Source organism: Myotis daubentonii, chromosome 3 (genome assembly GCF_963259705.1).
Source record: "Myotis daubentonii chromosome 3, mMyoDau2.1, whole genome shotgun sequence".
NCBI classification, from domain to species: domain Eukaryota; kingdom Metazoa; phylum Chordata; class Mammalia; order Chiroptera; family Vespertilionidae; genus Myotis; species Myotis daubentonii.
Genome location: NC_081842.1, coordinates 152,405,765 through 152,431,078, shown reverse-complemented (window position 1 = coordinate 152,431,078; position 25,314 = coordinate 152,405,765). Strand labels below are relative to the sequence as shown.

At 39.7% G+C, this 25,314-nt stretch overlaps 1 protein-coding gene across 1 annotated transcript in view; it reads right to left on the bottom strand.

Moving 5' to 3' along the window:
* Nucleotides 1-25,314, bottom strand: part of LOC132230852 (guanylate-binding protein 1-like) — a 178,060-nt gene that overhangs the window by 132,665 nt on the left and 20,081 nt on the right. The window lies entirely within an intron of this gene.

The window sequence follows — 25,314 nt, the reverse complement described above, 5'->3', positions numbered from 1 at the left end:
GTCCCAGGGCTGTTAGGGTGAGCAGCTGAAGTGGGTAACATACAGCCCGAATAAGCAGAGGATATTCAGCTGAGAGACAGTTTGCAGCCGGGAAAGGTGGAGGAATCCTGGAGAAAGCGGATGGTTGGAGACTGCGGCTAATATCTCTCCCGGAACACCAGCTCAGCTGTGGAGACTGCACCATCTTGAGTGGCTGTTTTTTGGAAACGTATACTGTTCATCCAAAGACCCGGCATCCAGAGATCAGCTGCTAACCCGGAAACACCAGATCTGGGACAGCATGACTATGTGGAGTTCTGCTTTTCATGGAAAGGTCAGGTCTCGCCTGAAGGTGCGGTTGGCAATTCAGGTTGGGGAGAGGAGTGTGCGCGGGGAGGTCTGCGCCCTACAAAGACCGCAGCCTTTGGGGCCAGTGTGATCCACGAATGTGGAAGAGCTCCCACAGGGCTGCTGGCAGAAGGGAACGCTTAAAATTAGCCCATAGCTGGACTGGATGCAAAAAGGCAACCTCAGATTTTGCCAGTGTGCAGGCTACTTAATGTAAGGAGAGAGAGGGCGCGCGGAAGAGACTGCGTGTGCTGGAAGATGCAGGGTTGTGAATTCACGCAACTCCTCAGGCTCTTGTTTTTCTTTTTCTCTTCCCCTTAAATCTTTGTGTTTGATTACTAAACCCAGTGCATGGGATTGCCCAGTTGGGGACACTCGCAAAGACTGCAGGGGAAAGTTGTTTTTGTGGAACCTGGGAAACAGAGCGGGGTAATGATTAAAGAACCAGCTCTGGGCAGTGGACTTCCCCAAACCAGTTTTAAGTGCAATAGAGAAAATAAAGCCTTGCTACTGGATAGAGAGGCCATATAGCCTCGGAGGTCAATCCAGAAACACTACCACCCAGTTTGTGGCTGAGCCACAAACTGACTCTTATGTAAATAAAATTAAGGCAGTCTGGGAAACAAATACGGCCTGCTTTAAAATCAGGACTGTGGTTTACAACATGGAGGAACAGTGTATCACAGGGAAATTCAACACTCTCCTGAATACCTGGCAGGACTAAGGTGTGCCATACTGAAGAGTAGAAGAACCGAAGGACCTTCACTACTGCAAATTTTTATTTATTTTTTTATTCTTTTTTCACCTTTTAACTAAGAAACCAATTTTTTTTCTTTTTTCATCATCTGATTTTACCTTTTAATTACTACATTTTTATTTTTAACCAGTATTATTACTGCTACCATTTTACCATTTTTTAAAGTGTCATTTTATTTTCTCTTTATTTTATTTTGGGATTAGTGTTCTATATTCTATTTTCATCGTTCCTTTAGCATCATTTTTCTCTACCTCAATTTTACCTCTATGCTAAAACCCTCTTCCTCACTTTTCCCCTTTTGTTGTCCTGTTTCTTTTACCCTATTCCTGCTTTAGATTTCCCTATGCCTTCTTTTTACCCTCATCAAAATTTCACCCTACTCATATATCCTATTTCCAATCCCCTGCTTTAAATCCTTATATACCTCTCCCTTATTTTTCTTCACTATCCAATTTCTTTTTCTTTTCTCTCTCTATTGTTTTGTTGTTGTTTGCTTGATTGTTGAGTATATTGGGTTTTTTTTTAGGATTGTTTGTGAGGTTGTATTTCTTTTTCTTTTTCTGTTGTTGTTTTTTTCCCCCCAGTCATTTTTGTGCTTCTGTTTTCACTTGCCTCACTTGATATTATTGGTTGTTTGTAGTTTGCATTCATCTCCAGGGATCTGTTGCTGGAATTCATTGGGATTAGTGGTGGTTCTATTGGAGTTTTCTCCTCATATAAATAGTTTCTTCCCCTCTTCTACTTCATTCTCTCTTACTTTTTTTCCCTCCTTTTTCCCAATTTCATTTTAGCATTCCTTTTTTTTTTTTTTTTTTTTACTTTTTTCTCTTTTATCTTTTTGTCTTCTTTCTTCCTTATCCCCTAATTCTCTTAGCTTGGGTGGTAACCTTTATTTGGGGTTATTAAGATCGTGAATACATTTGTGTTCAGTGCCTGGTACGTTGTGCCTTGTTGAGTTGTATTTTGTGCCTTTAAATCAACACAGCAGATCCAAGCAACAGCATCCTCCTGACCACCACACCTGTCTGAGGAACAGCAGCTGTGTGTGAAGCCTCCCCCCCAAGCCAGAAGAGCCACCACAGCTGTGAATAGCACCCACCAGAGGAGCTGCTGCCAACTGAGGAGCAGCTGCTACCACAACTGTCCAAGGAGCAACCATAGCCTGAGGAGCCACTGAAACCCAGGGAGCATCCACTGAATGACCCAACATCTAGATATGTCAGTGAGATCAACCATGGGTAGACAAAGAAACCCCCAAAGGAAAGAAAAGGACTCGCTAGAAAAGCAGCTAAGTGATACAGAGGGATGCAACATGACAGAAAAAGAACTCAGATTAAGGGTCCTAAAGTGCATAAACCGGTTGGAGGAAAAAATCAACAATTTATGCAAGAAACAAGAAGAAACAGATGAAAAAAATTAATAACTTATGTAAGAATCAAAAAGAAATGGATGAAAAAAATCAATAACTTCGGTAAGAACAAAGAGGAAATGAAGAGCAATATAGCTGCAATAAAAAACACCATTGAAAGTTTCAACAGTAGACTAGGAGAAGCAGAGCACCAAATTAGTGATTTTGAAGACAAGGAAGCGGAGGAGAAAACTAAGAAGGCGGCATAGGTAAACACTGAAATTGCTGCCTCCCACAACAACTTCAAAAATACAACAAAAAGACAAAACGGACATCATCCAGAACTACAGGAAGGCTGGCCGAGTGGAAATTCTACAATTAGAAGGAAAGAAAAGCACACTGAGAGCCAGAGGAGCTGAGGAAGTAAAGTGCAGAGGTACGAAGGCTCGCGTGCGCAATAAGGGGTTGGCACCTGAGGACGCCGCTGTCTTTTTGAATCGGGAGGGAGTCACAAGCTCCCAACCGCTCTGAACTCCGGTTCTGGGAAGTCTCTGGGGACCCAGGACTCATACGGGGAGAAACTGGACTGTCTGGCAGCAGGCAGAACTCTGAACTTGAGGGCGGCTTTCCCTCAGAGGTGCTTGCAGCAATTATAAGGACACTGAGACAAGTGGCCCCTTAGGGTAGGGCTGAGGATCCACCATAGCTGCTTGCTCCGCCCTTTGATTCCCTGAGACCCCGCCCCACCCAGGCTGCGGCAGAGGCTTTTGCATATGAATGTCCCGGCCCTTTGCAACCTGAAAATTACCTAACGAATTGCAGCTGGGCCAGACAGACCCAGAACTTCCAAGAGAAGGCCCAAGGCCCCACAGCAGCTTGCATTGCTTCACAGCTGGGCCTCATCAGGGCACCTCCAAACTCCAAAAAAGGAAGGGGAATCTGCAGTTCTTTTCGTAGTTCCTGCCAGGTAACCTCAGCCAGAGGCTAAATTAGCACCTCCTTAGAGCCAAGAGCCAGTGTACCCAGTTGTCAGAGGGGGACCATCCGGATTACAACTCCTCAGATCCATAAGGGACACACTCAGGGGGCAGACTCAGTGAGCACAAAAGCCCCACTGAAGCAAGTCTTGCCCCAGAAGGGTGTCTTCAGCACAGAAGTTCTCCCACTGCAGACACAGCTGATTATCACTGCCAATTGGCCTGGAGGTCAATTCCTCCCAGTAATCCTACAACAATCAAGGCATAACTACAACAAGACTGTACACAAAGCCCACAAGGGGGTGCACCAAGAGTGTCCACCTCAGGTAACTGGGGAGGCTGAGCCACTGGGCCCTACAGGACACCTAGCACACAAAACCACTCTACCAACACGGTAGCATAAAAAATGTGGAGACAAAGAGGTCACAAATGACAGAAATGGAGGAAAGCAAACGACTGGATATAGAGTTCAAAACCACATTTATAAGGTTTTTCAAGAATTTTATGGAAACCGCCCATAAATTTAGTGACACCCTGGAGGATATGAAAAAAGACCAACTAGAAATTAAGCATACACTGACTGAAATAAAGAATAATATGCAGAGATCCAACAGCAGACAAGAGGATCCCAAGAATCAAGTCAAAGGTTTGAAATACAAAGAAACAGAAAATACCGGACCGAAAAAGAAAAAAGAAAAAAGACTCCAAAAATATGAAGATAGTGTAAGGAGCCTCTGGGACAACTTCAAGCGTACCAACATCAGAATTATAGGGGTACCAGAAGAAGAGAGAGGGCAAGATATTGAAAACCTATTTGAAGAAATAATGACAGAAAACTACCCCTACCTGGTCAAAGAAATAGACTTACAAGTCCAGGAAGCACAGAGAACCCCAAACAAAAGGAACCCAAAGAGGACCACACCAAGACACATCATAATTAAAATGCCAAGAGCAAAAGAAAAAGAGAGAATCTTAAAAGCAGCAAGAGAAAGACAGTCAGTTACCTACAAGGGAGCACCCATACGACTGTCAGCTGATTTCTCAACAGAAACCATGCAGGCCAGTAGAGAGTGGCAAGAAATATTCAAAGTGATGAATGCCAAGAACCTACAACCAAGATTACTTTATCCAGCAAAGCTATCATTCAGAATAGAAGGTCAGATAAAGAGCTTCACAGATAAGAAAAAGCTAAAGGAGTTCATCACCACCAAACCAGCATTAGATGAAATGCTAAAAGGTATTCTTTAAGAAGAGGAAGAAGAAAAAGGAACTCTTACCATTTGCCGCAGCATGGATGGAACTGGAGAGCAGATAAATACCACATGATCTCACTCATTTGTGGAATTTAATGAACAACATAAACTGATGAACAAGGACTGATCCAGAGACAGAGAGGCATTGATTGGACTGTCGGGCCTTGGAGGGAAGGTAGGGGAGGGTGCTTGTAAGGGGGAAAGATCAACCAAAGGAATTCTATGCAAGCATATAGGCCTAACCAATGGACACGGACAATGGGGGGGTGAGGGCATGAGAGGGTGTGGGGGGGTGGGGGTAATGTGGGGATAAGGACACATATGTAATATCTTAATCAATACAAAATATATTAAAAAAAAAGAAGACAAGGAAGCAAAACACACCCAACCTGAACTGTAATTGGAGAAAAAAATTAAAAGAAAGGAGGAGAGCCTAAGGGAACATTGGGACAACATGAAACGAAACAACATACGAATAATTGGGGTGCCAGAACAACAGAAAGAGGAACTAGGATAAGAAATCCTATTCGAAAAAATAATATCAGAAAACTTCCCTGAGGTGGCAATAAAAAAAGTCACACAAGCACAGGGAGTCCCAAACAAGATGAACACCAAGACACATCATAATTACCATGACAAATGTTCAGGAGAAAGAGAAAATCTTACAGGCTGCAAGAGAGAGACAGAAAGTTACATACAAGGGATCTCCCATTAGATTATCAAATGATTTCTCAACAGAAATACATCAGGCCAGAAAACAATGGACAGAAATTTAGAAAGTGATGCAAAGTAAAGGACTGAATGAATCCAAGAATGCTCTATCCAGAAAGGCTATCATTCAAAATTGAAGGGGAAATAAGAAGCTTCACAGACAAAAAAAGGCTAAGGGAGTTTATTACAACCAAGCCAGCAATGCAAGAAATGCTAAAGGGACTGGTGTAAAAAGAAGAAATAAAAAGCTCAGAAAGAAAACAGTCACACAAAAAAAGAAATGGCTACAAACAAGTACCTTTCAATAATAACTTTAAACGTAAACGGACTAAATGCTCCCACCAAAAGATATCGAGTGGCTGAATGGATAAAAAAAAATAACCCATACATTTGCTGTTTACAAGAGACCAACCTCATTAGCCAATGGGAAGGGTAGCGGTCGTACGCTAATTACCATGTTTCTTTTTTATTAGATAGCATTGCTATTTTTCCTTTCTCTATAATAGAAGTGTCAGAGATGAAAGAAAATTAGTAAAATGTATATGAAAATCTTCCTGCTGTCAGAGTCTGAGGCATGCCGCAGGATCCAGAGTCAAGTCCTCGCCCACCCATGGAGCTTCAAAATCTTGGGAGACCCAGATCCAGCTGGCCCAACCCCCGTTGGATGAGATTCAGACCCGGCCGGCCCCACCCTTGTTAAAACCCGCCAGCCGGGGGGCACAGCCTCAGGTTCCTTGTCAAGCTCTGCCAGGCAGGAGGTGCAGCCTCATGTCCCTCAGTGCACCCTCAGGTCCTTCGGCCCACTGCCGGGGCAGCGGGCGTGGTCTGAGGTGCCTTGGCCTGGCACCAGGGTGGGCAGTGTGCCTTGAGCTGCCCTGGCAAGCCCTGCCTGGCTAGATGCACAGTGGGAGGTTTCCTGTCAAGCCCCATCAGGCGGGGGGTGGGGTCAGCCTAAGGTCCCCCAGCCTGGGCCGGGGTGGGGGTGCACTTTGAGTTCCCCCGTCAAGCCCTTCCAGGTGGGGGATACAGCCTGAGATACCCTGTCAAGCACTGCTGGGTGGGGGACACAACCTGAGACCCCCATCAAGCCTCACCGGGCAGGGGGCACAGCCTCAGGTCCCGCAGCCTGGTGCTAGGAGGGGGAGGTGCAGCCTCGGGTCCCCCGGCCTCGTGCCTGAGGGTGGTGTAGCCTCAGGGCCCCCATCAAGCCCCACCAGGTGGGAGAGCACAGCCTCAGGTCCCCCAACACTGGGATTGAGGGAGCAGCCTGAAGTCCCCCATCAAGCTCTGCTGGGTGAGGGGCACAGCTGGAGGTCCCTGTCAAGCCCTGCCAGGCGGGGGCGTGGCCTCAGGTCCCCTGTCAAGTCCCACTGGGTGGGGGCACAGCCTCAGGTCCCTGCTGATTGTTTGTTAAGGCTCATTATGGGAATCAGCCTCCACTGTGGGTGCAGCCATCTTGTGTTATAGCATGATGATCAATTTGCATATTTGCTCTTTATTAGATAGAGGATGCTACATTTTATTTTAAAAACACACACATATTTTTATTGATTTCAGAGAGTAAGGGAAAAGGAGAGATAGAAACATCAGTGATGAGAGAAAATCATTGATTGGCTGTCTCCCACAGCCCTGCACTGGGGACCGAGCCCACAGCCCGGGTATGTGTCCAGACAGGGAATTGAACTGTGACCTTCTGGTTCACAGGTTAATTCCCAACAACTGAGCCACTCTGGTCAGGTCACATTTTCTTTATCCATTCAGTTGTTGATGAGCCCTTAGAGTGTTTTCATATCCTGGCTATTGGAAATAATGCTGCAATGAATATAAGAGTACATATATCTTTCTGAGTTAATGTTTTGTTTTAATTGGATAAATGCCAAGAAATGGAATTGCTTAATCATATGGTAGCTTTATTTTTAATTTTTGAGGAATCTTCATGTTTTTCATAGTGGCGACATCAATTTTGGTCTTATCATCAGTGCACTAGGGTTCCCTTTTCATCAGCATTGTTATCTCTTGTACTGTTGATAATAGCCATGGAATATTTTAAATCTGATGAAGATTAATTTAACAATTGTTTTTCTTATATGTAGAGTGCATTTTATATGGTGTTAAGAAACATTTATTTCCCCAAGATGAAAAATTTCTTCTGTTCTTTTAGCTTTCTTTAAGATATTAACTTTAACATTTAAGACTATGATTCAGCCATAGCTGGTTTGGCTCAGTGGATAAAGTGTCAGCCTGGGGGCTGAAGGGTCCTGTGTTTGATTCCAGTCAAGGACACATGCCCAGGTTGTAGGCTCTCATCATTGATATTTCTATCTCTCTCTTTCTCTCCCTTCCTATTTGAAATTAATAAAAATATATTTTTAAAAAGACTATGATTCATCTCAATTTTATTTTTGAATATGGTGTGAATTGAGGATCAACATTCAATTTTCCCCTCAAAATATTGTTCAAACAAAAAATCAGAAAGGCAGAGAGAACAATAGTCTAGTTTCAGTTTTACAGGATTATAGTTAAGGTTTTCAGAGGGATAAAAATAAATTTATTTCAAATTTGAGATAATACTTCCCTTTGTATGACTGTAAAAGCTACTTTATGAACTGTGGGGAAAAAAAATAGACTAAGGAAGGAGAGTAGAAGAGAAAGAGATGAGTAGCCTGTGAACAGGACAGTAATTACCCAGAAAAATTTTGTAGACAGTGAGGGTGAAGCATCCACACATAAATCCATTTTGCACAGAGGCAAGTACTTCTTCTACCAGTATCACAGAGTCCCATCTGTGTCCACAGACCATTAGCCACCACCCAATCAAGTACAGCCACCAAGAACTGGGCCCTGTCTGTACCTTGCAATCAATTGTCCCAAGTGTCCCTTATTTGCAGCCAGCCCATGAGCAATAGGCTACTTGGTAGGAGTGATGAACAATGTGTCCCATGGCTTAGTTCACCTCCATTATCTTTGCCCTAATTCAGAGATGGCGAACCTTTTGAGCTCGGTGTGTCAGCATTTTGAAAGACCCTAACTTAACTCTGGTGCCATGTCACATATAGAAATTTTTTGATATTTGCAACCATAGTAAAATAAAGATTTATATTTTTGATATTATATATTTAAATGTCATTTAACAAAGAAAAATCAACCAAAAAAATGAGTTCGTGTGTCACCTCTGACACGCATGTCATAGGTTTGCCATCACTGCCCTAAGTTCACAATATCCCAACACTATCCCCAAACCAAAGCACACCCTTGAGCAATAGTATAGGACTGAGGATGTTTGGAAGGGTGAGATATGTGAGAGAGAGCAAGTCTATCCTGAACAGAAACTGCCTGCTATCTCCTCATTGTAAAATGCATCCCATTATACAATTTAATGTGTTTCTAGATTCAATATGCCTGATTTCAAATATTGGATCCAGTTAAGAATCATGCTAATCACTCTTACTATAATTAAGCACGAATTGAATCACTTTGTAAAAACAAAAACAAAAACAAAAACAAAAACAAAACAAAAAACCCAAAAAACAAAAACAAAAACAAAAACAAAAACAAAAAACAACAACATTGTCTTCACAGTTTATTTCTTCTTTACAAACTTTATGGTTGAACAAAATTGCAAGCATCAGCCTTAGCCAATTTGGCTCAGTGGATAGAGCACTGACTCACAGACACATTGATGTTTCTCTCTCTGCCTGTACCTCTTCCTTCTGCTTTCTCTAAAAATCAATGGTAAATATATCCTTGGGTGAGGATTAAGAAAACAAAAAAATTGCAAACATCATATTTCTAATTTTAATTGAGAGGGAACTGTTTGATATTCAGAGGTTGCTCATTCAAGTTGTTTCCTCTGGGGGTGGGGAGTGGAGGGAGCCAGTTAGGAAATTATGTTCCTGGGATTTTTAGGATAGGTTACATGATTTCTTAAACATTAACTGATATTCAAGTTTCTTGTTCTTATCGTGAAGCCGCTCATTTTTCCACTCAGATTCCTAAAAGAAAAAGTGGAGACTGAACTCACACAATATAAAATGTTTCCCACATTTGTGAAGTTATTTCCCCTGCCAATACCTATGAGTTTTTGAAATTTATTTTTAACTATGTGCCTTTCTTAACTTCTACTATATCACTTTCTCCTATGCCAACCAATAATATTTCTGGGATTTCTTTAGCTAGAGACATGGTCTTTCTTATAGTTTCTAAAATATTAGTGACCCAGATCCTATTCTTGGCTTTCTTCACCCACATGCATCATAGCGTTCCGGGAAAATATATCATTTTTTCCTGCAACTCTAATATAGATGGTGTGGATTCTCAAATATATATCTAAGAAGGTGAGAAAGATTAGTGAATTCCATTGGGAAGTTTACTACATAATTCAAAATCATGTCAGATGATTGATCAGGGATCTTAATACAACTCTACAATACTTGGTGGCAAAGTAACAGAAATAAGTTGAAGAGTTCATGGCCTGCGCCAGTCCATATTGCATTTCTGGGAGAACATCTGGACTCAACAATGACTTATAGTAGAGCCTAGAGAACAGGAAGATACAGGCAGCCTGGGTATGTAATTACATGCTTAATTCTGTAGCTGGTCACAGAGTCTTACTTCATTAGGGTGCCTGCAGAGATAAAGTTATACCAGGTTCTGAGGAAACAAAATCACCTTTAACACCACTTGGTCAGATAGACAGACCAGCTATTCTTCTTCAAGGCAGGACTCAGAAACGATACTTATCTCTTAGAATATTACAATTTCCTCATTTAAAAATAAGATTATAATAGTACTTTCAACATAATATAACAATTAGATGACAGAATGACTGTAAAGCCATTGATCAGTGCCTGGTAATGAATAATTATTGTTTATTAGTGATCTAATAATTAAGAATTCCATGAGATTTTATCCTGCAAGTAGTATCCTTTAGTAACCAGAGATGGTAACAGGTAGAAGCAGTAAGAGAAAGTAGTGTGTACTAGTGATTGGGTAGAAAAGTGACATAATGCTCTACCTTCTAAGCAATGTTTTTGATTCTGTACAGTTGAAATTAAAATGATGATGACAGAATTGGATACCTGAAGTTCCTGTTTGGCAATCCTCACTTCCTCTACCATTTCCTTCTGCTCCTCCTCAAGCCTTTTCACATGTTCCTGATAATTCTTTTCTTTCTCTTCCCACTTCTCTTCATTCTTTTTTTGTACTTCCTCCAATATTTTTCTTGTAGTTGCTTCAGATTCAGCCTTTATACGTTGCACTGACAAAGAAAAATAAGCAGAGAAACATGAGGATGAAATAGTTATGGCTTATTTTGCCTTTCACCCCATCTTTTTTGTTTTATTCTTATTTCATAGAGAAAACCTCTTGCGATAGCTTTTGCACTGAGGAAGCAAAAGACAACTGTAAACAACAGTTAAAAATCTCCTTGAACTATGAACTATACTTGCTATTATTTGCACTACAATAATGATTTCCAGTACATTAATGTTGTTGACAACATTTCTAGGGTTTCCCATCTATCTGGAATTTTTATTTATTTGAACAGCTTCAATGATGTATAGTGATAACACTATTTACTGCCAAATGCATTTTTATCTATCTATGATACATGTACACACCTAAAAAACCACACCACGATCAAGTTAGGAACATACCTATGACTGAAACATCTCCTCATGCCCTTTGGCCCTCCTCCTGAACATAAAACCTCACCCCCATCACTAGGCAAAACCACTGGCCAGTTTCCATTACTAGAGAATAGTTTGCTTTTTCTGGAATTTTACATAAATGGAACCACACAGTATGTAGACATTTTTTTTTTCCTTCTTTCACTCAGCATATTTATTTTTGGAACGTTGTTTAATATATCAATAGTTTACTCCATGTTATTGCTCAGCAGTACTTTTTTGTATGGATATGTTAAATTTTGTTGTCCACCTGTTGATGGACATATGATTGTTTCCAGTTATTGGCTATTACCAAGAAAGCAGCTATGAACATTTTCAAACAAGTTATTGTATGTACACAAACTTTCTTTTTTACTGCGGGTATATCTAGGAGCAACTGAATAGATGGCATGGTAGGTTTTTGTTAAACTTTTTAAGAAACTGACAAAGTGTTTTCCAGAGCAATTTACCATTTTACATTCCCACAGGAGGGTATAAGGGTTCCAGTTGCTCCACATCCCCACCAATACTTCAGATGTTTAGTCCTTTTAATTTTAGCCTTTCTGGTAGTGCACAGTGGTATCTCATTGTGGCTTGAATTTCCACTATTCTAATAAGCAATGATGTTGTTAATAATTGATGATGTTGTTTAATGTGCTATTGCCATCCAAATATATGTTTTTGATGAAGTATATGTTCTAATTATATCATTTTTCCCCTCATACTTTGGATGTTTGCTTTTCCACTTAGTGAGATATTTGTTGAGTTTACAGAGTTCTTTAAATATTTTGGATACAAGTCCTTTACCTGATGTGTGATTTGAAAATAGCACTTCCAATCTGTGTCTTGCCTTTTCATTCCATTAAAAGTCTGCTTTTTCAAGAGCAGAGTTCTTAATTTTGAAGTAAAATTTATTATTTTTATATTCAGAGTGTTTTTAGCTGTTCTCACCTTCAATCTCATGTTGCATCTCTTTCTCCTGCTGTTTCCTCAGTGACTCTTGAACCTAGTCATGCAGTAGAAGTTAGAATTATGAAATAAAGACTATGAGTTTAAGCAAAACCCAGCAATACTTGCATTAATTCAATTTAGTTGTATCACCCAAATAACAATCATTGTAGAATTCAAATAGCTCCTTGATGTTTTTGTCCAGTGTTTCCAAACCTTTGTACTTGGTAGTAAGAATGTGTACCTATGTGCCCTTAGCAGGATCCCACTGGTGGTGGAGAGGGGTTGGGTCTGGGTCAGGCCTGACAACTATGCCAGGAATGTGTTTCAGTCCTAGGGATGTTCTCTGGGAGGGATGGAGGTTTAGTTCTCTTTTCCAGTTCCTCTGAAGTAGGATGACTACACACGTTACCCATAATGGGAACTGCTGACTGTCGAGAACACTGGCAAGCAAACTCCAGGTAAAACAAAATCACCTTTAACTCCACTCAGTCAGATAGACAGACCCACTATTCTTCCACAAGGCAGGACTCAGAAACGATACTTATCTCTTATGATATTACAATTTCCTCATTTAAAAATAAGATTATAATAGTACTTTCAACATAATATAACAATTAGATGACAGAATGACTGTAAAGCCATTGATCAGTGCCTGGTAATGAATAATTATTGTTTATTAGTGATCTAATAATAAAGAATTCCATGAGATTTTATCCTGCAAGTAGTATCCTTTAGTAACCAGAGATGGTAGCAGGTAGAAGCAGTAAGAGAAAGTAGTGTGTACTAGTGATTGGGTAGAAAAGTGACATAATGCTCTACCTTCTAAGCAATGTTTTTGATTCTGTACAGTTCAGGTTAAAATGGTGATGACAGAATTGAATACCTCAAGTTCATGTTTTGCCCTTTCCTTCTGCACCTCCTCAAGCCTTTTCACATGTTCCTGATAATTCTTTTCTTTCTCTTCCCACTTCTCTTCATTCTTTTTTTGTACTTCCTCCAATATTTTTCTTGTAGTTGCTTCAGATTCAGCCTTTATACGTTGCACTGACAAAGAAAAATAAGCAGAGAAACATGAGGATGAAATAGTTATGGCTTATTTTGCCTTTCACCCCATCTTTTTTGTTTTATTCTTATTTCATAGAGAAAACCTCTTGCGATAGCTTTTGCACTGAGGAAGCAAAAGACAACTGTAAACAACAGTTAAAAATCTCCTTGAACTATGAACTATACTTGCTATTATTTGCACTACAATAATGATTTCCAGTACATTAATGTTGTTGACAACATTTCTAGGGTTTCCCATCTATCTGGAATTTTTATTTATTTGAACAGCTTCAATGATGTATAGTGATAACACTATTTACTGCCAAATGCATTTTTATCTATCTATGATACATGTACACACCTAAAAAACCACACCACGATCAAGTTAGGAACATACCTATGACTGAAACATCTCCTCATGCCCTTTGGCCCTCCTCCTGAACATAAAACCTCACCCCCATCACTAGGCAAAACCACTGGCCAGTTTCCATTACTAGAGAATAGTTTGCTTTTTCTGGAATTTTACATAAATGGAACCACACAGTATGTAGACATTTTTTTTTTCCTTCTTTCACTCAGCATATTTATTTTTGGAACGTTGTTTAATATATCAATAGTTTACTCCATGTTATTGCTCAGCAGTACTTTTTTGTATGGATATGTTAAATTTTGTTGTCCACCTGTTGATGGACATATGATTGTTTCCAGTTATTGGCTATTACCAAGAAAGCAGCTATGAACATTTTCAAACAAGTTATTGTATGTACACAAACTTTCTTTTTTACTGCGGGTATATCTAGGAGCAACTGAATAGATGGCATGGTAGGTTTTTGTTAAACTTTTTAAGAAACTGACAAAGTGTTTTCCAGAGCAATTTACCATTTTACATTCCCACAGGAGGGTATAAGGGTTCCAGTTGCTCCACATCCCCACCAATACTTCAGATGTTTAGTCCTTTTAATTTTAGCCTTTCTGGTAGTGCACAGTGGTATCTCATTGTGGCTTGAATTTCCACTATTCTAATAAGCAATGACGTTGTTAATAATTGATGATGTTGTTTAATGTGCTATTGCCATCCAAATATATGTTTTTGATGAAGTATATGTTCTAATTATATCATTTTTTCCCCTCATACTTTGGATGTTTGCTTTTCCACTTAGTGAGATATTTGTTGAGTTTAAAGAGTTCTTTAAATATTTTGGATACAAGTCCTTTACCTGATGTGTGATTTGAAAATAGCTACTTCCAATCTGTGTCTTGCCTTTTCATTCCATTAAAAGTCTGCTTTTTCAAGAGCAGAGTTCTTAATTTTGAAGTAAAATTTATTATTTTTATATTCAGAGTGTTTTTAGCTGTTCTCACCTTCAATCTCATGTTGCATCTCTTTCTCCTGCTGTTTCCTCAGTGACTCTTGAACCTAGTCATGCAGTAGAAGTTAGAATTATGAAATAAAGACTATGAGTTTAAGCAAAACCCAGCAATACTTGCATTAATTCAATTTAGTTGTATCACCCAAATAACAATCATTGTAGAATTCAAATAGCTCCTTGATGTTTTTGTCCAGTGTTTCCAAACCTTTGTACTTGGTAGTAAGAATGTGTACCTATGTGCCCTTAGCAGGATCCCACTGGCGGTGGAGAGGGGTTGGGTCTGGGTCAGGCCTGACAACTATGCCAGGAATGTGTTTCAGTCCTAGGGATGTTCTCTGGGAGGGATGGAGGTTTAGTTCTATTTTCCAGTTCCTCTGAAGTAGGATGACTACACACGTTACCCATAATGGGAACTGCTGACTGTCGAGAACACTGGCAAGCAAACTCCAGGTAAAACAAAATCACCTTTAACTCCACTCAGTCAGATAGACAGACCCACTATTCTTCCACAAGGCAGGACTCAGAAACGATACTTATCTCTTATGATATTACAATTTCCTCATTTAAAAATAAGATTATAATAGTACTTTCAACATAATATAACAATTAGATGACAGAATGACTGTAAAGCCATTGATCAGTGCCTGGTAATGAATAATTATTGTTTATTAGTGATCTAATAATAAAGAATTCCATGAGATTTTATCCTGCAAGTAGTATCCTTTAGTAACCAGAGATGGTAGCAGGTAGAAGCAGTAAGAGAAAGTAGTGTGTACTAGTGATTGGGTAGAAAAGTGACATAATGCTCTACCTTCTAAGCAATGTTTTTGATTCTGTACAGTTCAGGTTAAAATGGTGATGACAGAATTGAATACCTCAAGTTCATGTTTTGCCCTTTCCTTCTGCACCTCCTCAAGCCTTTTCACATGTTCCTGATAATTCTTTTCTTTCTCTTCCCACTTCTCTTCATTCTTTTTTTGTACTTCCTCCAATATTTTTCTTGTAGTTGCTTCAGATTCAGCCTTTATACGTTGCACTGACAAAGAAAAATAAGCAGAGAAACATGAGGATGAAATAGTTATGGCTTATTTTGCCTTTCACCCCATCTTTTTTGTTTTATTCTTATTTCATAGAGAAAACCTCTTGCGATAGCTTTTGCACTGAGGAAGCAAAAGACAACTGTAAACAACAGTTAAAAATCTCCTTGAACTATGAACTATACTTGCTATTATTTGCACTACAATAATGATTTCCAGTACATTAATGTTGTTGACAACATTTCTAGGGTTTCCAATCTATCTGGAATTTTTATTTATTTGAACAGCTTCAATGATGTATAGTGATAACACTATTTACTGCCAAATGCATTTTTATCTATCTATGATACATGTACACACCTAAAAAACCACACCACGATCAAGTTAGGAACATACCTATGACTGAAACATCTCCTCATGCCCTTTGGCCCTCCTCCTGAACATAAAACCTCACCCCCATCACTAGGCAAAACCACTGGCCAGTTTCCATTACTAGAGAATAGTTTGCTTTTTCTGGAATTTTACATAAATGGAACCACACAGTATGTAGACATTTTTTTTTTCCTTCTTTCACTCAGCATATTTATTTTTGGAACGTTGTTTAATATATCAATAGTTTACTCCATGTTATTGCTCAGCAGTACTTTTTTGTATGGATATGTTAAATTTTGTTGTCCACCTGTTGATGGACATATGATTGTTTCCAGTTATTGGCTATTACCAAGAAAGCAGCTATGAACATTTTCAAACAAGTTATTGTATGTACACAAACTTTCTTTTTTACTGCGGGTATATCTAGGAGCAACTGAATAGATGGCATGGTAGGTTTTTGTTAAACTTTTTAAGAAACTGACAAAGTGTTTTCCAGAGCAATTTACCATTTTACATTCCCACAGGAGGGTATAAGGGTTCCAGTTGCTCCACATCCCCACCAATACTTCAGATGTTTAGTCCTTTTAATTTTAGCCTTTCTGGTAGTGCACAGTGGTATCTCATTGTGGCTTGAATTTCCACTATTCTAATAAGCAATGACGTTGTTAATAATTGATGATGTTGTTTAATGTGCTATTGCCATCCAAATATATGTTTTTGATGAAGTATATGTTCTAATTATATCATTTTTTTCCCCTCATACTTTGGATGTTTGCTTTTCCACTTAGTGAGATATTTGTTGAGTTTAAAGAGTTCTTTAAATATTTTGGATACAAGTCCTTTACCTGATGTGTGATTTGAAAATAGCTACTTCCAATCTGTGTCTTGCCTTTTCATTCCATTAAAAGTCTGCTTTTTCAAGAGCAGAGTTCTTAATTTTGAAGTAAAATTTATTATTTTTATATTCAGAGTGTTTTTAGCTGTTCTCACCTTCAATCTCATGTTGCATCTCTTTCTCCTGCTGTTTCCTCAGTGACTCTTGAACCTAGTCATGCAGTAGAAGTTAGAATTATGAAATAAAGACTATGAGTTTAAGCAAAACCCAGCAATACTTGCATTAATTCAATTTAGTTGTATCACCCAAATAACAATCATTGTAGAATTCAAATAGCTCCTTGATGTTTTTGTCCAGTGTTTCCAAACCTTTGTACTTGGTAGTAAGAATGTGTACCTATGTGCCCTTAGCAGGATCCCACTGGTGGTGGAGAGGGGTTGGGTCTGGGTCAGGCCTGACAACTATGCCAGGAATGTGTTTCAGTCCTAGGGATGTTCTCTGGGAGGGATGGAGGTTTAGTTCTCTTTTCCAGTTCCTCTGAAGTAGGATGACTACACACGTTACCCATAATGGGAACTGCTGACTGTCGAGAACACTGGCAAGCAAACTCCAGGTAAAACAAAATCACCTTTAACTCCACTCAGTCAGATAGACAGACCCACTATTCTTCCACAAGGCAGGACTCAGAAACGATACTTATCTCTTATGATATTACAATTTCCTCATTTAAAAATAAGATTATAATAGTACTTTCAACATAATATAACAATTAGATGACAGAATGACTGTAAAGCCATTGATCAGTGCCTGGTAATGAATAATTATTGTTTATTAGTGATCTAATAATAAAGAATTCCATGAGATTTTATCCTGCAAGTAGTATCCTTTAGTAACCAGAGATGGTAGCGGTAGAAGCAGTAAGAGAAAGTAGTGTGTACTAGTGATTGGGTAGAAAAGTGACATAATGCTCTACCTTCTAAGCAATGTTTTTGATTCTGTACAGTTCAGGTTAAAATGGTGATGATAGAATTGAATACCTCAAGTTCATGTTTTGCAATCCTCGCTTCCTCTGCCCTTTCCTTCTGCACCTCCTCAAGCCTTTTCACATGTTCCTTATAATTCTTTTCTCTCTCTTCCCACTTCTCTTCATTCTTTTTTTGTACTTCCTCCAATATTTTTCTTGTAGTTGCTTCAGATTCAGCCTTTATACGTTGCACTGACAAAGAAAAATAAGCAGAGAAACATGAGGATGAAATAGTTATGGCTTATTTTGCCTTTCACCCCATCTTTTTTGTTTTATTCTTATTTCATAGAGAAAACCTCTTGCGATAGCTTTTGCACTGAGGAAGCAAAAGACAACTCTAAATAACAGTTATGAGAGAGAAAAATGGTGACCGGTGGGAAGCTAGGGAGGGAGAGCGTGTGAGAGTTCAAGGAAGTGATAGAAGAGTGTGTGGATGAATGTGGTGTGTGTGTATATGAGATAGGTAGAGTAATATTCTGCAGGTCTTCTAAGGGGCTGCTAAACCAGGCAGTCTTAGATGGTGGAGCCCCACTCCCTGTTCGGACACTCTTGGGCCGCCAGCACTGGCCCAGCGACCATGTCATCTTGAGAAACAGAGCTGCTTGAGACTATGATCCTGGTCTCAGCACCATCCAGTCTGATCTCAGATGCAAACCATGACCCCGCAGTCACTGGGGACAGAGACCTGTGACCACAGCTACAGACCCACGGACACCAAGAATCCAGAGATCCCTGGAGCAGGTTTCTGTGATTAACAGAGCCCATCCCCCCTTCCCACAGGCTCTCAGGTAGCACCATAGTAACTGATAGACCCACCCCTTGCCCGAGCCTCAGTGCTGCTACACGAACTTAGCCTGGAAGTACATGAGCACCTTGGAACATGTCCTGTGAAAAGCGCTGGCTATAGGTGCTGTAGCCTGGGACCTAACGCGTGAACACTGGGAACTGATCCTGTGTGCAGTTCCGGCTCCAGGTGCCCTGGCCTGAGAGCTAACGTGCGAAAACTGGGAGTTTGTCCAGCGTAGCGCAGGCCCAGGAACCCCGATTCTCCGGGCAGGAGGCAGCACCAAGCACCAGTGACTTGACTGTGTTTCTTATCACCTGCGCCTGGGATCCCTGATTCCCTGTGCTTTCACACTAAGAGCCAGTGACTCCAATTCTTGGTGCATGGGCACACTGGGTCCCCGATTCTCAATGCGAGGTCATGCGGAGCAACAGAGACTCTGATACTGGATTCTTGGGGAACTCTGACTCCTGGCGCATGCTAGGGGGCTCTGATTTTCAACACACTCTAGGGGGTCTCTGTTTCAGCACAGTGCAGGCAGGGTCCCTGATTGTAAGGGCGCACACGAGGCCACATTGAGCACTGGCAATACTGACTCTGAGCGAGCCTGGTTCCCACCAACCCATAACAACCACACATCTTAATGTCAGAGCTCTTCAGTGACACTAGGGTGGTGTGAGGCTCCCACTGCACATGGCCCAGGCCCATGCAACTTGACATTGGAACCATCAGTAGATAATCAGAATGAAGAGACGAAACAACCCCCAGAGAAAAGAAAATGAGGAGTCGCCAAAAAAGGAAATTAATGAAATTGAACCATGCAATATGACAGAGAAAGAATTCAGAGTAATGGTTGTACAATTCATTCACCAGATGGATGAGAAAATCAACAACATATGCAAGAATCAGGAAGAAATGAAAAGTGATATAGCTACAATCAAAAACACCATGCAAGGTTTCAACAGCAGACTAAAAGAAGCAGAGGACCGAATTAGTATGTTAGAAGATAAGGTAGAGAACCAAGCTCAATCTGAACAGCCACTGGAGAAAAAAATCGAAAAGCAGGAGGAGAGCCTAAGGGAGCTTTGGGACAACATGAAGCAAAGTAACGTGCGCATAATAGGGCTTCCAGAAGGACAAGAAGAGCAGCAAGGATTAGAAAATCTATTTGAAGAAACAATGACAGAAAACTTCCCAGGTATGGGGAAGAAAAAAGTGACATAAGTACAAAGAGTCCCAAGAAAGATGAACCCCAAAAGACCCACACCAAGACACATCATAATCACGATAGCAAATGTACAAGACAAAGACAGATTCTTAAAGGCTGCAAGAGAGAGACAGAGAGTTACCTACAAAGGATCCCCCATCAGATTATCAGTTGATTTCTCAACAGAAACACATCAAGCTAGAAGGGAATGGAAGGAGCTATAAAAAATGTTGCAAAGCAGAGTACTGAATCCAAGAATACTCGATCCAGCAAGACTATCAATCAGAGCAGCCTCCTGAGCACCACACCCTCTGCTGAGGAACAGCAGCTGTACGTGAAACCTCCCCCCACCAGCCAGAAGAGCCACCACAGCTGTGAACAGCACCCACCAGAGGAGCTGCTGCCAACTGAGGAGCAGCTGCTACCACAACCGCCCGTAGAGCAACCACAGCCCAAGGAGTCACTGCCACCCAGGGAGCAGCCACTGACATCTAGATATGTCAGTGAGATCAAACATGGGTAGACAAAGAAACCCCCAAAGGAAAGAAAAAGAGGACTCGCCAGAAAAGCAGCTAAGTGATACAGAGGCATGCAACATGACAGAAAAAGAATTCAGAATAAGGGTCCTAGAGTTCGTAAACTGGACAGAGGAAAAAATCAATAACATACGCAAGAAGCTAGAAGAAAACAGACTTAAGTAAGACCCAAGAAGAAATAAAGAGTGATATAGCTGCAATAAAAAACACCATTGAAAGTATCAACAGTAGACTAGGAGAAGCGGAGGACCGAATTAGTGAATTAGAAGACAAGGAAGTAAAACACACCCAAACTGTACTGCAATTGGAGAAAAAAATTAAAAGACAGGAGGAGAGCCTACGGGGGCTTTGGGACAACATGAAACGAAACAACATAGGAATAATAGGGGTTCCAGAACAACAGAAAGATGAACAAGGATTAGAAAACCTACTCGAAGAGATAATATCAGAAAACTTCCCTGAGGTGGGGAAGAAAAAAGTCACGCAAGCCCAGAGAGTCCCAAACAAGGTGAACCCGAAAAGACCCACACCAAGACACATCATAATTACCATGGCAAATGTTCAGGACAAAGAGAGAATCTTACAAGCTGAAAGAGAGAGATGGAAAGTTACATACAAGGGATCTCCCATTAGATTATCAAATGATTTCTCAACAGGAACACATCAGGCCAGAAAACAATGGACGGAAATTTACAAAGTGATGCAAAGCAAAGGACTGAATCCAAGAATACTCTATCCAACAAGGCTATCATTCAAAATTGAAGGGGAAATAAGAAGCTTCACAGACAAAAAAAGGCTAAGGGAGTTTATCACCACCAAGCCAGCAATGCAAGAAATGCTAAAGGGACTGGTGTAAAAAGAAGAAATAAAAAGCTCAGAAAGAAAAGAGCCACACAAAAAAAAGAAATGACTACAAACAAGTACCTTTCAATAATAACTTTAAACGTAAACGGACTAAATGCTCCAACCAAAAGACATCGAGTGGCTGAATGGATAAAAAACATGACCCATACATCTGCTGTCTACAAGAAACCCACCTCATTAGAAGGGACTCACACAGACTGAAAGTGAAGGGATGGAAAAATATCTTTCAGGCAAATGGAAAGGAAAAGAAAGCTGGGGTAGCAATACTTATATTGGACAAAATAGACCTCAAAGTGAAGGCCATAACAAGAGATAAGGAAGGCCACTTCATAATACTAAAGGGATCAATACAACAAGAAGATATTACTCTGGTAAACATATATTCACCCAATGCAGGAGCACCCAAATTCATAAAAAAACTCCTGGAAGATATCAAAGGAGAGATCGACAACAATACAATCATAGTAGGGGACTTTAATACACCACTGACACCACTGGATAAGTCCGCTAGACAAACAATCAGCAAAGAAACAGCAATCCTAAATTACTCACTAGATCAGATGGACTTAATAGACATCTTCAGAACACTTCACCCCAAAGCCTCGGAATATACATTCCACTCTGAGCTCATGGGACATATTCAAAAATAGACCACATATTGGGTCACAAGCAAAGTATTCCCAAATTCAAGAAGATTGAAATCATAAAAAGCATCTTCTCAGACCATGATGGCATAATATTAGAAATAAACTACAGTAAAAACAACCCCAAATACTCAAACACTTTGAAGCTGAATAGCATGTTATTAAATATTGATTGGGTTAACAGTGAGATCAAAGAAGAAATCAAAAACATCCTGGAAACTAATGACAATGGAAACACAACAATCCTGAACCTATGGGACACAATGAAAGCAGTCCTGAGAGAGAAGTTTATAGCTCCACAGGCCTATCTCAAAAAACAAGAAAAAATGGTAGTAAATCATCTAACTCTACGTCTCAAAGAATTAGAAAGACAGCAACAAGAAAACCCCAGAGTGAGCAGAAGGAAGGAGATAATAAAGATTAGAGCAAAAATAAATGACATAGAGACCAAAAAAACAATACAGAAAATCAATGAAACCAAGAGCTGGTTCTTTGAAAGGATAAACAAGATTGACAAACCTCTAGCCAGACTCACCAAGAAGCAAAGAGAGAGGACCCAAACAAAATCAGAAATGATAGAGGCGAAATAACAACAGACCCCACAGAAATACAAAGGATTGTTAAAAAATACTATGGACAGCTCTACTCCGACAAACTAGACAACCTGGAGGAAATGACATATTCCTCGAAAAATACAACATTCCAAAAGTCAATCAGGAAGAATCTAAAAATCTCAACAGGCCAATAACTATGGAAGAAATTGAAGCAGTCATCAAAAAGCTTCCAGCAAACAAAAGCCCAAGACCAGACGGCTTCACAGGGGAGTTTTACCAAACATTCAAGGAAGAAGTAAAACCTATCCTCCTCAGACTACTACAAAAAATTCAAGAGGAAGGAACACTTCCAAGCTCATTCTATGAAGCCAGCATCACCCTAATACCAAAACCTGGTAAAGACAACACAATGAAAGAGAATTACAGCCCAATATCTCTCATGAACATAGATGCCAAAATCCTCAACAAAATCTTAGCAAATCGGATCCAGCAGTACATCAGAAAGATCATACACCATGGCCAAGTAGGATTTATCCCAGGGATGCAAGGATGGTACAATATCCGCAAATCAATAAACGTGATACATCACATAAACAAATTTAGAGATTAAAAACCACATAGTTATATCAATTGATGCAGAAAAAGCTTTGGACAAAATTCAACACATAGGGGACTACATCAAAATAAAAAGCTTTTGCACAGCAAAGGAAACCATCAACAAAACAACAAGAAGACCCACTGCATGGGTGAACATATTTGCCAATGATATTACGATAAGGGTTTAATGTCCAACATTTACAGGGAACTCATGAAATTTAACAATAGGAAGATAATCCTATCAAAAAATGGGAAACGGACCTAGATAGACACTTTTTGAAAGAGGACACACAGAAGGGTGAAAGACATATGAAAACATGCTCAAAGTCACTAACTACGCAAGAGATGCAAATAAAAACGGCAATGTGGTATCATCTCATACCACATACTGTCAGAATGGCCATCATCAACAAATCAACAAATGACAAGTGTGGGAGAGGATGTGGAAGAAAAAGGAACCCTTCTGCACTGCTGGTGGGAATGAAGACTGGTGCAGCCACTGTGGAGAACAGTATGGATCTTCCTCAAAAAACTAAAAATGGAACTCCCATTTGACCCAGTGATCCCACTTCTAGGAATATATCCCAAGAAGCCAGAAACACCAATCAGAAAGGATATATGCACCCCTATGTTCATAGCAGCACAATTCACCATAGCTAAGATTTGGAAACAGCCTAAGTGCCCATCAGCAGATGAGTGGATTAGAAAACTGTGGTACATCTACATAATGGCATACTACGCTGCAGCAAAAAAGAAGGAACTCTTGCCTTTTGCAACAGCTTGGATGGAACTAGAGAGCATTATGCAAATGAAATAAGCCAGTCAGAGAAAGATAAATACCATGTGATCTCACTCATTTGTGGAATATAGAGAACAACATAGACTGATAAACAGGGACAGATCCAAATACAGAGAAATAGTAATCAGACTATTAATCCCCAGAGGGAAAGTAGGAGAGGGTGGGGGTAAGGGGAAGAGATTAACCAAAGGACTTGTATGCATGCATATAAGCCAAACCAATGGACATGGAGAACAGGGAGATGAGGACATGAGTGGGGGTTGGGGAGTGGAGAGGATGGGGGTTAATGTTGAGGATGAGGACACATTTGTAATTCCTTAACTAATAAAGAATTTAAAGATAAAAACAAACAGTTAAAAATCTGGAACTATGAACTATGCTTGCTATTATTTACACTACAATAATGATTTTCCAGTGCATTAATGTTGTTGACAACATTTCTAGGGTTTCCCATCTATCTGGAATTTTTATTTTTTTTGAACAGCTTTAATGATGTATAGTGATAACACTATTTACTGCCAAATGCATTTTTATCTATCTATGATACTTGTACACACCTGACAAACCACCACAATCAAGTTAGGAACATACCTATGACTGAAACATCTCCTCATGCCCTTTGGCCCTCCTCCTGAACATAACACCTCATCCCCATCACTAGGCGAAACCACTGGCCAGTTTCCATTACTAGAGAATAGTTTGTTTTTTTCTGGAATTTTACATAAATGGAATCATACAGTATGTAGACTTTTTTTCTGCCTTCTTTCACTCAGCATATTTATATTTGTAACGTTGTTTAATGTATCAATAGTTTATTCCATGTTATTGCTCAGTAGTATTTTTTTGTATGGATATGTTAAATTTTGTTGTCCACCTGTTGATGGACATTTGGCTTGTTTCCAGTTATTGGCTATTATCAAGAAAGCAGCTATGAACATTTTCAAAGAAGGTATTGTATGTACATAAACTTTCATTTTTACTGAGGATATATCTAGGAACAACTGAATAGATGGCATGGTAGGTTTTTGTTAAACTTTTTAAGAAAATGACAAATTGTTTTCCAGAGCAATTTACCATTTACATTCCCACAGCAGGGTATAAGGGTTCCAGTTGCTCCACATCCCCACCAATACTTCAGATGTTTAGTCCTTTTAATTTTAGTCTTTCTAGAAGTGTATAGTAGTATCTCATTGTGGCTTGAATTCCCACTATTCTAATAAGCAATGATGTTGTTAATAATTGATGATGTTGTTTAATGTGCTATTGCCATCCAAATATATGTTTTTGATGAAGTATCTGTTCAAATTATATCATTTTCCCCTCATACTTAGGATATTTGCTCTTCTAATTAGTGACACATTTGTTGAGTTTAAAGAGTTCTTTAAATATTTTGGATACAAGTCCTTTACCTGATGTGTGATTTGAAAAAAGCTACTTCCAATCTGTGTCTTGCCTTTTCATTCCATTAAAAGTCTGCTTTTTCAAGAGCAGAGTTCTTAATTTTGAAGTAAAATTTATTATTTTTATATTCAGAGTGTTTTTAGCTGTTCTCACCTTCAATCTCATGTTGCATCTCTTTTTCCTGGTATTTCGTCAGTAACTCTTGAACCTAGTCATGCAGTAGAAGTTAGAATTATGAAATAAAGACTATGAGTTT